At 34.9% G+C, this 11,452-nt stretch overlaps 1 protein-coding gene across 2 annotated transcripts in view; it reads right to left on the bottom strand.

The window, feature by feature from the left end:
* LOC107590370 (ADP-ribosylation factor 1-like) overlaps positions 1–6,101 on the bottom strand; it is a 35,181-nt gene extending 29,080 nt beyond the window's left edge. Inside the window, exon 1 of one of the 2 annotated variants that reach the window (XM_016279079.1) lies at positions 6,020–6,101. The gene's annotated coding sequence lies outside the window, so the exon portion shown is untranslated. Of the gene's footprint in view, positions 1–5,398; positions 5,440–6,019 lie in introns of those variants that run through there. The other variant, XM_016279080.1, reaches the window with a different exon arrangement.
* Between the last annotated feature and the right edge of the window lie 5,351 nt (positions 6,102–11,452).

Below are 11,452 nucleotides of genomic sequence, written 5' to 3'. Positions count from 1 at the left end.
ATATGTTTTTCAGGAGATTCCATTCTGTTTCCCAAAAAGTGGATGCTGGCCTTGGAGGGGAAGGTCGTCACAGAGTCCAGTCCCCTCCAGCAGGACTTCCCCTCCGCCCTGGCTGCCCTCTTTGGGTAATTTTATGTTTTCAATGTGGAATACCAGGAGGACGCAGCCTCAACCCTGGAGTTCATCCAGGGGTAAATACTCTTCACTAATTCTATGTACACTACTGGTCTAAAGTTTTTGAATGGTAAGATTTTTAAATGTTTTTAAAAGAAGTCTCTTCTGCTTACCAAGGCTTCATTTATTTGATCCAAAATACAGCAAAAACAGTAATATTGTGAAATATTTTTACAATTTGTCAAAGCTGAATTTTCAGCATCATTACTCCAGTCTTCAGCGTTACATGATCCTTCAAAAATCATTGTAATATGATCATTTGCTGCTCAAGAAACATTTATTATTATTATCAATGTTAAAAACAGTTGTGTACAATTTTTTTCAGGATTATTTGATGAATAGAAAGTTCAAAAGAACTGCATTTATCTGAAATATAAATATTTTGCAACATTATAAATGTCTTTACTGTCACTTTTGCTCAATTAAATGCATCCTTGCTGAATAAAAGTATTAATTTCTTTCATTTCTTTCCAAAAAAAAAAAAGCTTATTGACAACTTTTGGACGGTAGTGATGATGTTACAAAAGCTTTCTATTTCAGATAAATACTGTTCTTTTGAACTTTCTATTCATCAAATAATCCTGACAAAAATGATTCACAACTGTTTTCAACATTGATAATAATCATAAATGTGTCTTGAGCAGCAAATCAGCATATTAGAATGCTTTCTGAAGGATCATGTGACACTGAAGACTGGAGTAATGATTAATACTGTGTGTGGTTACCTGGATGATCTACGAATGTTTTTTTGTTTTGTGATGGTTGTTCTTGAGTTCCTTGTTTGTCCTGAACAGTTAAACTGAGCACTGTTCCTCAGATCATATTTGAACCCGTTCCAGCAGTGACTGTATGATTTTGAGATCCATCTTTTCACACTGAGGACAACTGAGGGACTCAAACACAACTATTAAAAAAGGTTCAAACATTCACTGATGCTCCAGAAGGAAACACGATGCATTAAAAACTTTTGAACAGGATGAAGTCGTCCAAATTTTTCTTATTTTGTTTAAATATCAATTATTTTTATTTAGTACTGCTCTTCAGAAGCAAAAGAAGATACATGTTTCCCGAAAGACAGATTAAGTACAATTTACCTTGATCTTCGAATTCAAAAAGGCTCTTAATGCATCGTGTTTCCTTCTGAAGCATCAGTGAATGTTTAAACCTTTTTTTAATAGTTGTGTTTGAGTCCCTCAGTTGTCCTCAGTGTGAAAAGATGGATCTCAAAATCATACAGTCACTGCTGGAATCAAATATGCAAAAAAATGCTTGAAAACTGAAGAATTCGCAGGACACAGAGGATTTTTTTGAAGAACAGAGCTCAGTTTAACTGTTCAGAATAAACAAGGGACTCATGAACAACCATCACAGAACAAAAAATAAAACAGTCGTAGATCATCCAGGTAACCACACACAGTATTAAGAATCAAAACTTTTGAACGGGGTCATTTTAATAAATTCAGCTATTTTTTTGTCTTGTGGACTTAATGTAAACATATTTTACATAAAATATCTTACACAGGACAGTACTAAATAAAAAATGACATGCATTTTGAATGATCTCTCTTATTTTGTTAAAATGTTTCACATTTTCACAGATTCTGCAAGGGGTTCCCATACTTTCAAGCAGCACTGTATATTATAACATATATGTGTGGGTTTTATTCTATGAAGATTAAATAGTTTTTTTTCCTGCAGTACATGGATTTTCCTGCAGTTGGTGTACATTGTAAAAAAAAATAAAAAAATTTATTTTTTCCCATTTATGCCACACAACATGTAAGCAGTATATACCATTGGCTATTACCCAGATTAAATAGTTTTTTTTCTGCAGTACATGGATTTCCTCTATTGGGTTTTCCTGCAGTTGGTGCACATTGTTTAAAAAAAAATAAAATAAAATAAAAACTCTGAATATCCATTTATGCCACACAACATGTAAGCAGTATATACCATTGCCTATTACCCACCAAAATGTACATTGTATGTATGTTTACTTTTGAGTTGAAAATATGCACATTGTTTAAAAAAAAATAAAATAAAATAAAAACTCTGAATATCCATTTATGCCACACAACATGTAAGCAGTATATACCATTGGCTATTACCCACCAAAATGTACATTGTATGCATGTTTACTTTTGAGTTGAAAATATTAATGAAAAAAAAAAAGTAACATTTCAGTCGCTGCGGGGCCCTATGCACAAGCTTTTGCCCATCATTTAAAGGTGTTAATAATGTGAGTTTTTTGATGATTAGTTGTATGTTTGGCCTCAATGATTGATTTGTGCTTATCATTTCTTGCAGGATTATCAGAAGTCCGACTTTTTCCACATGACACCAGCCCTCCTCACCTGGCCTTCATCCTCACCTTCTTTCTTTCTTCAACTTCTTTCTTTGTTCTACTGTGTTATGTAAGTTTGTATTTTACCTATTAATTTTTGCATGAATTGTTCACTGATTTTAATTTTTAATTATAAATTGTTAATTAGTCGTGTTTAAAAACAGATTTTTATTGTTGCATTATGTCACTGTTATTTTAATTCTTAATTATAAATTGTTCTTTAGTCTTGTTTGTTAAAAACATATTTTATTGTATCATATGCTGTTATTATTCCTAATGTATTTTTCTGTGATTTTAATGATTGATTATAAATTGTTAGTTAGTCTTGTTTTTTAAAACATATTTTATTGTTGTATTATATGCTATTATTATTACTAATGTATTGTTCTGTGATTTTAATGACTGATTATAAATTGTTAGTTAGTCTTGTTTTTTAAAACATATTTTATTGTTGTATTATATGCTATTATTATTACTAATGTATTGTTCTGTGATTTTAATGACTGATTATAAATTGTTAGTTAGTCTTGTTTTAAAACAGATTTTTATTGTTATATATCATTATTGTTTTTGTGCAGTTAAAGCTTCAATTGTTCTTTTTCCTATTTCCCATCAACTGTTGAAACAGCAATTTTACAGGTTTTCTACAAATTCTAAAGGTTATACAGTAGCACTATAAAATTTATTAAAATAACATTTTATAACTGTATAATACTATACAGTATTATTAAAAATCAACAGTGTAATACTGTACTTCGACATGGTAAAAAAATACAGTAAAATAATGTATTCAATTTTACAGTAAGCTAAACAGTACTGTAGTTAGTGTTACAGTAATTTTACCATTGAATGAAATACAGCAACTACTGGATAATTGTTGCCAGTAAGTTACGACATGGTAAAAAAATACAGTAAAATAATGTATTCAATTTTACAGTAAGCTAAACAGTACTGTAGTTAGTGTTACAGTAATTTTACTGTTGAATGAAATACAGCAACTACTGGATAATTGTTGCCAGTAAGTTACTGTTCATTTGACAATTAATTTTTTACAGTGTAGGCTATTTCTAATGCTATAATATAATTATTGCTGTTATCTATGAAAGAAAGGCAGAGAGCTTTATGGTGTTTTTTTTTTCAGATACCCAATTACAGTCAAAAAGTACATAAACAATGCCAGCAAGAATGCAAGCTGTTATGAAGGGCATAGGATGCCTTTTTATGTGAATAAATACTATTTAGTTGTTTAAGCTTATTTGCCCAATAAATAACAATAAAAAAATTTTATTTAAACAATTTTTTGACAGATTCCTAAAATTCCTAAAAAGTGTGCTTTCTCTTTATTATGGCAGGTGGTCTAATAAATTGTTAGGCACTGTATGTTTTCATAGCATTCAGTTGGCACGTTTGTTTGAAGGACATTGGGCAGAATGTGGAATAGTGTGTTTTTTGTCAATAAAATAAAAAAAATTTTGTTTTTAAATCCGATTAATTGAAAAAATAATCGACCAACTAATCGATTATCAAAATAATTGTTAGTTGCAGCCAACTCTAGAGATATTTAATGTTTAACCACTATAGAGACATCAGAGCCAGTGGTCGCTGACGCCCTGAAGCTCACGTCTCCGAAAACCAAGCAATTTTTCAAATAGATGTTATCTTTATTAACAAACCACATATTTGAAGTCTGAACAGGTACATTCGCGCTTACATTCTGTGACACAAAAACAGTATAATTTATAAAATTGTAACTCCCCTTACCATAATCGTGAGCTTCATCTTTCAAAATAAATGTAAAGACAGTAAATAATGTCATTATCTTTATTAACAAACCACATATTTGAAGTCTAAATAACTACATTCTCGCATAAAAAAAACTCTTAAAACTACATTCCACAAGTGAAGTGATACAAATGGTGAAACAGTTGGAGCTCTGTTATCACTAGAATATCGCACTATTCTCAGCCAATCAGATTCGAGAACCAGAAACAACTAATATAATATATATATATATATATATATATATATATATATATATATATATATATATATACACACACACACTTTTTTTTTTTCTTTCTCGGACCTCCACTGGGAAGGAAATGTAGACAACAGACCTCTTGGAACTTTAATTGAATACCCCTGCTCTAGTCCATGTGATACATGTAGGATACTTCACATATATGGAAATTAAAATGCTCATTAGACGTGCAAAAAGATCAAAGACTGAAATGGTTACGACAACACATTTATCAAGCATACTAGGAAGTGAGAGCATAACAGAGGCCACAGAAAAACCACATGACAACATCGGATCCTATCCACAGTTTCAGTGTTGCGACAGACACCGCCAATAAAAGCAAAAAATGCTTCCTAAGTAGAAATCAACACGTCAGTCATTCATAACCAGAGTGACTGGGAGGCTGCGCTTGCTTAAGAAACACCTTACAATTCAACAAGTGGTACAACCACGAGCATAAAAACAGATCTAGTTATCCAATCTGAGCAAGAACTGAATGGGGGGTTAAATGAATTATTGTTAACAGCGAACTACGATTACACTTTATTTGACTCGATCGATCCCGTCATGCATTACAGTAGAAACCTGGTATTTGACACCTGCTAGTTATGTAGACACGTGAAAGATGTCATCCTATCACTGTTGCTTTTTAATTATGATCACAATCAAAAGCAATTAGCGTTATTAAAAATGCTGCCTTGACATACTCGGTTTTCTAATTTCTCATGATGCCGAAGACTGGATCAAACCTGTTCTCACTTGACAAAAAACAAACCACTCTAGACATGCATAGAGCCTCTTACCAACAATTATACAAGCACCACTTCTGGCGAACTCTCAAAAAACAAACAAACACTTACATCTGAAATACGCGACAGAAGCAACGTCCGTTTCTTCATGTTGAACGATCTCAAACACGGCCTAAGAGTCATTCACACTAACAGACTACGCACAGTGCCTGCATACGAGTCTGTGTGCCCGATTTTGAGTCCCTGTGATCTAATAGTCTGTTCAATTTCTCAACCATTTTTATTTCCACTGCTACGAGACAAACCAGATCGCATAATCAATGTAGACCGTCAGCGTTCTGCTTGTGTTGCGAGCGACGCCTTGTCGTCTGCTTTGTGCTAAGGGCGCAGGCGAGGTAACTAACGTTAGATCACTGTTTATTTGGCTGCTACTTATTTTACTCCGCTCACTCCTGAGGAGCTATACAATTTTTGAAGACGGTAAAAACATATTTACGCGAAAAGGGGCGCGCTGAAAATGTCTGTATATTCGGTTAAGTAGGCGCGAACTGGTTGTGCAGTTCCACATCAGCTAAGCAAACATCCGTTAGTTAGCCTGTTAGCCTCCCTGACTGAAATGATTATTCATAACCGAAGTCTGGTTTTCTGTTAGCCACATGGTACATTAAAAGACCGTTGTAAGACAAACGTCCAAATGACAACGCAAAATGTGTCGCTTTCGCCATTATTTACCTTTTGGTGCAGTTTCGCTACAATTTTTTCCGGTTCTCCTCCTCACCGCTAAAAAACAAAATGGCGTCTTTCTTTAGTCCGAAGACAGTGGCGTCATGGGCCCAGCCCTCGCGTAAGTGTTGTCCAATCACGTTGTCCAAAGTGCATGCGAAACCCCACCCCATTCTTGTCGTCGTCCAATGACTGCATCGCGGGCGTGAGGGCCGAGGTGGTAGGTAGTATAGGTACGCGTGTACAGGCCGCCTCTTCCCATGCAAAATGAAAGATGAGTCGACCTGAATATGTTTAGCAAATGCATGTATGCCCCTGATGAGAGAACCTCGTGTTTTCTAACCGCTTTAACCAGACAGATGACCAATTATAAAGTAAATGGATAAATTAATTGAAGGTTGTGTTGGAAGAGGATTTTATAAATATTTGACAGATTAGCTGCTTTGAGTGTAGCCTGTAACGTTAACATGTAGGTATGTAGTGTATGAGGTTACCCTCTAGTGGCAAAGATGCTACAACGTGCCAGGTGCCCGTTCTATATCGCCTGTAGTAGTAGTAATAATAATAATAATAATAGGCTTTTTAAATTTCTTAAATCCTTTATGCAAATACTTAGCAGCGTTATGATTATTATATATATATAAAAAACTACACCATTTATAATAAACGTTAAGTGAAATAAGAGGAAATACAAAAAGACTTACTTATTTTATTTTAACTAGTAGCCAGGACAACAATACACAAAATAAAACAATAATAAAAATGACAAAACACTCAACAAAATTAGTAAAACTTTAAATAAAAATGAAAATGGAAAATATAAAATCAATTATTATTTTAATTTATAAACCCTATATAAGTATCTTTTATGTCTTTTTGTCTTAAATCGGAATGACCTGCTGGTCATGAATATATGAATAGCATCAAATCATAAAATCAATAGTCCATCAGATGGTATATTCTCCTTGATCCACTGAGCGAAACAGCATTAAAGGGGTCATATGATGTTGCTAAAAAGAACATTATTTTGTGTATTTGGTGTAATGAAATGTGTTTATGTGGTTTAAGGTTAAAAAACACATTATTTTCCACATACTGTACATTATTGTTTCTCCTCTTTCTGAAACGCGTCGATTTTTACAAAGCTCATCGTTCTGAAAAGCGAGGTGTGCTCTGATTGGCCAGCTATCCAGTGCGTTGTGATTGGCCGAATTCCTCAAGCGTGTGACGGAAATGTTACGCCCCTTAACATATTGTGATGCCTGCGGCAACCACATGTGACGACCCCAGGCTGGACTCCGCTTCGTCCACGGTGAAAGCCGATCCGGCTATCCACAGCGCGAAGTTGATGTATTCCCTCAGCGACCAGCACAGATCAGCTCCAGGCATGACGAAGCAGATATCATCCTCTTTTGGAAGGCCAAACAAAGTAGTTTTGCTTTCACAACGAAACACAGCACCTTCACGACATGGCGGCGGCGGCAACAACAATACTACAGCGAGAATAAAAGTTACGTCTTCTTTCTTTTCTTGAACATTTGGGCGGCGTTATGCAAATCTTCCCACATAGTGACGTAGGTATGTGGGGGCGTGTTAGAACGAGCCGTTTTAGGTAGGTGTGGCTGACTCTTAACTTTTATAAAGAATATCTCTTTGGATTTGAGACTTTAGTCTTTGCAACTTTACAGATCTTCTTTATGCACCAAGAGCTTGTAACACTCCAAAGAGAAAGGAAAAATTGAAATCGCATCATATGACCCCTTTAATTCTGCAGAATATAGATAAAGTCCAGTCAGCAGAGGGTGCTACAGATAAGACAAAACCAAGCAATTGCCAATCCACTGAAGCCACAAAGCTACAACTACTTGCAATTCACTGAAGATCTGAAACTACTGTTTTTGTTGATTTATTTATTTATTTGAAATTATACTCGTCTGGGTAAGCAGTGGAATCTGACGATTTGAAAGTACTGTTAACATAAAAGCTGGGTTCCTGGAGAGTCTGCCATTAAATTTATTAAGCTAATTCTATTTTTAGGCTGAAGCTTCTTTCAAGTTGCACCAATAGCAGTGACAAAGAAATATGACCAAACTGGGCCTTTTCGACTTCAAACCTAAAAAATACCTAAAATAAACAAATGAGCCAATTGTTGGAAAGATAATTCCATTTTAAAAACATAGTAACAGCCCAACAAAATTAGCTTTTTTGGATTTGGGAGTGTGAAAATTACCATTCTTAAGGACTAACTTCCTGAAATATATGTTCATCTAACAACTTTTACATCTAACAAAAATATAAGTTCATCTAACAACAGTGGCACTGATCTAGAGTCTGGTATGCAAGGTTTTACTGTCAACAAGATACACTTATTTTAATAAATAATGACATGCAAAGCATTCTTAAATTTAGTATCAGTTTAAGTGTTATCTGCTGTATCATTTCAAAGACCTCAAAACAATTTTAAACTAAACAAATTAACCTCTATTCAAGAATACAACACTAATAATAGAAAGACAATAGTGTCTCCTCTTAAACTCTATATTCACCCATACTATTCACATTTCAGAAGCAGAGTTGTTTGGATTGGTCACCACAAGCAGGAAGTGCACCTGGCACACCTCCGTCATAAAGATGGGTGTCTTAAACAAAGGAGGTGACATCATAAGGGAAATGTGGAGCCCGGTTGGTCAGTCACTGATGAAGGCGAGAGGAACTGAAATGAAAGATCAGTCATGATTAGCTCATTATATCTTGTGCTTAGTGATGACAACAGCATCAAAGACACCAGTGTGTTAATGATGCTGAGGAAATGAGAATGGAGCCACAGTTTGTAAACAAGGTGTTGGAATTAAACAAGAGTAAACAGACTAGACACTAGTAGACAGTAGAAAGAGTAGACACTCATTATCCTTAAACTGAACTTAGAAAAAAAATAATAATACTTATAGCAAGTGATGATGACGACAGTCAAAGTCTGAATTATTCAATGTTTGTGTATTTATTTATTTTGACCATTTATAAAATGGTGCGTTCTTGTACGTGAAAGTCTGCGATATTAAATCACATGATAGAAAAGGTCTTCACAAACACTGTTTTAGACAACTGTGACAAGCACAAAATTATGCCTCACTAGTTTGTGGAGTCCTTTGGACACAGAGTAGCAGTGATTTTTGATTGTTTTGAGATTTTCACATAGAAACAATTCAGTGTAAAATTGTGTGCCCAAATGTCTTTTATCTACAAGCACCATTGCACTATTAAGTATTTGACAGATCATCTAGCACAGTGTTTCTCAACCAGGGGTCTGTGGACCCCTTGTGGTCCTTGATGTAAGGCCAGGGGGTCCGTATAAAGTATGAATTTTTGTATAAATTTTGTATATTTTGACATGACATGTTCCCATGAAAGAAAAATCCAATATAGCTGATGATATGGCCAAATACTGGACAAGTCAACTAACTTGAATTATACTTGACTGCATTTGGTCTTCACAAAGACACAAATGATACATAGATGAGTCAATTTTGTTCTGGGGGTCCTTGAGGATGGTTCTGAATTGGACTGGGGTCCGGTACGCCAAAAGGTTGAGATTCACTGATAGCACATCTAAGAATCCAGGTAGAAAGGGTCATCTGAAATGTTTGTCAGAAACATAAAATCTTTTTTTTTTAATGTAACTTTCTTTGTAGTACTTACTCGGTGTTCACGTAAGAAAACAGTAGATGTTGATGGTTTATCATGCTTGTCACATCTTCTGTTATGCATGTTAAAACAGATTTTTAAGCCAGTCTTGCATTGGTAATAAAGTGTGTGCAATGGCATTTTCATAAATGTGTTTTGATTGTCTCATTATCAGTACTTTGACAGCCAAATGAAGTGCATGTTGAACAAACAGGGTAAGGTTTAGTGGTAGAGACTCACATGACGTAATTACTTGCAATTGTGCAAATCGTGTGTGCAAATCCATGGTAGACAAAACAGAACATATAATCAAGTATAAGTAAATAATAGTAAAGTTGTTATATCGTAAATATCACGAGGTTGCCTCAGGTTGTATGGACCAGTGTTGTTAATCAATGACAATTTATATAAATTACTTTTCCTGAAATCTTTGCTGAGATTATCTCGGTATCGTATTACCTATTATAAACCTATTTTGGTTTGCTTCTGTTTCTCCAGTTTTTCGGTTTAATTGGTATTTACCGTACCGCTCCGGATATACTATCAGTTCACTGCTCAATGCAACGTTGTGACGTCACACATAATAAACGCACGTGACTGACAAAGACCAATTACAACGCAGCATCACACAAGCCATGATAAAAAGTTAAGGCAATGACGCAACCGAGAGCAATATGTCTTCCTCAGATGAAATGTTAGTTCTGTACATAAGCGTTGGGCAAAATAGCATTATAATCTCCTTTGGTAGAGAAAGCTGCTTACATGTATGCTACACTGGGAAGATGTTGAATTAAACTTAAACACAGCTTTTGTGTCTTATTTTTTTATCTGCTTTTCCGCATATACACTCTGGCCCAGATAATCAAAACGTCTACTTACAGCTTGCTCCATTTCTGCAAATCAGTTTTTCTGAATGAATGACTTGCTCTGCCTGTTGCTTAGGTCTTCATCAACAGCTGATTGCAGCACCTGCTGGTGAGCGACTAACAGCAGATAGAGATCATGCATAGGTAGGCCGACTCTACTCCTGCAGTTCCCGGATGTGCAATGCTGAATTTTCTGCCGAATTTGAACCACTGAATTTGTGGAAGCGAATTTGTAAAGTGAAATAAAATGGACCAAAAATTGCCTGTCGAATATTATAGGCCCTACATAGTATTTTTAAATCGACTGAATATTTCGGAAGTGAACTCTGGAAGGTGAATATGAATTATTTAATTTTTAATGATGAAAATGTGAGTGAAATGTTTTGAATTGAAATATTCAAAGCTTAAATAAACAACTATGTTGAATTTCAGCCCCTAAAAATGCAAGCCCTGAAAATATAAGGCATTAAAATGCAAGCACTCTTAATGCAATGCGTTAGCCTATTTTTTTCAGTTGGTGCAATTCAACATGCTTTTTTGTTTCAAACACATTTGTCATTATTTTTCTTAAGCGTAGGACCGATTGAAAATGCACTTTTCTATTTACCTACTAGCTGTTGGTATTGGGAGATTCAATCTTAATCCATAAAATATTTTAGATAATTAATCCATAAAATAATCCATATTGTCCATGATCAGAAAGAAAAGGAAAGTTGTCTGAATCAGCCCTAAGTAAAGATGAACCATTCAGCAGGTAAAACGCACCTGCTAATATGTAGGGAAATATCGTTTCCCTGGCAATGGGCGGAGTGACTGATGATCCAATAAATCTGACGCGCCTCACCCCTCTCGGGACCGCTGAATGAGTTTCTGCCCCTTTAAGAATTTGAGCTGT

The sequence above is a fragment of the Sinocyclocheilus grahami genome, unplaced genomic scaffold, assembly GCF_001515645.1.
Source record: "Sinocyclocheilus grahami isolate Dianchi unplaced genomic scaffold, SAMN03320097.WGS_v1.1 scaffold127.1, whole genome shotgun sequence".
In the NCBI taxonomy this organism is placed as follows: domain Eukaryota; kingdom Metazoa; phylum Chordata; class Actinopteri; order Cypriniformes; family Cyprinidae; genus Sinocyclocheilus; species Sinocyclocheilus grahami.
Note: the sequence above shows the minus strand (reverse complement) of the source record. Positions and strands in the feature narration are given on the sequence as shown.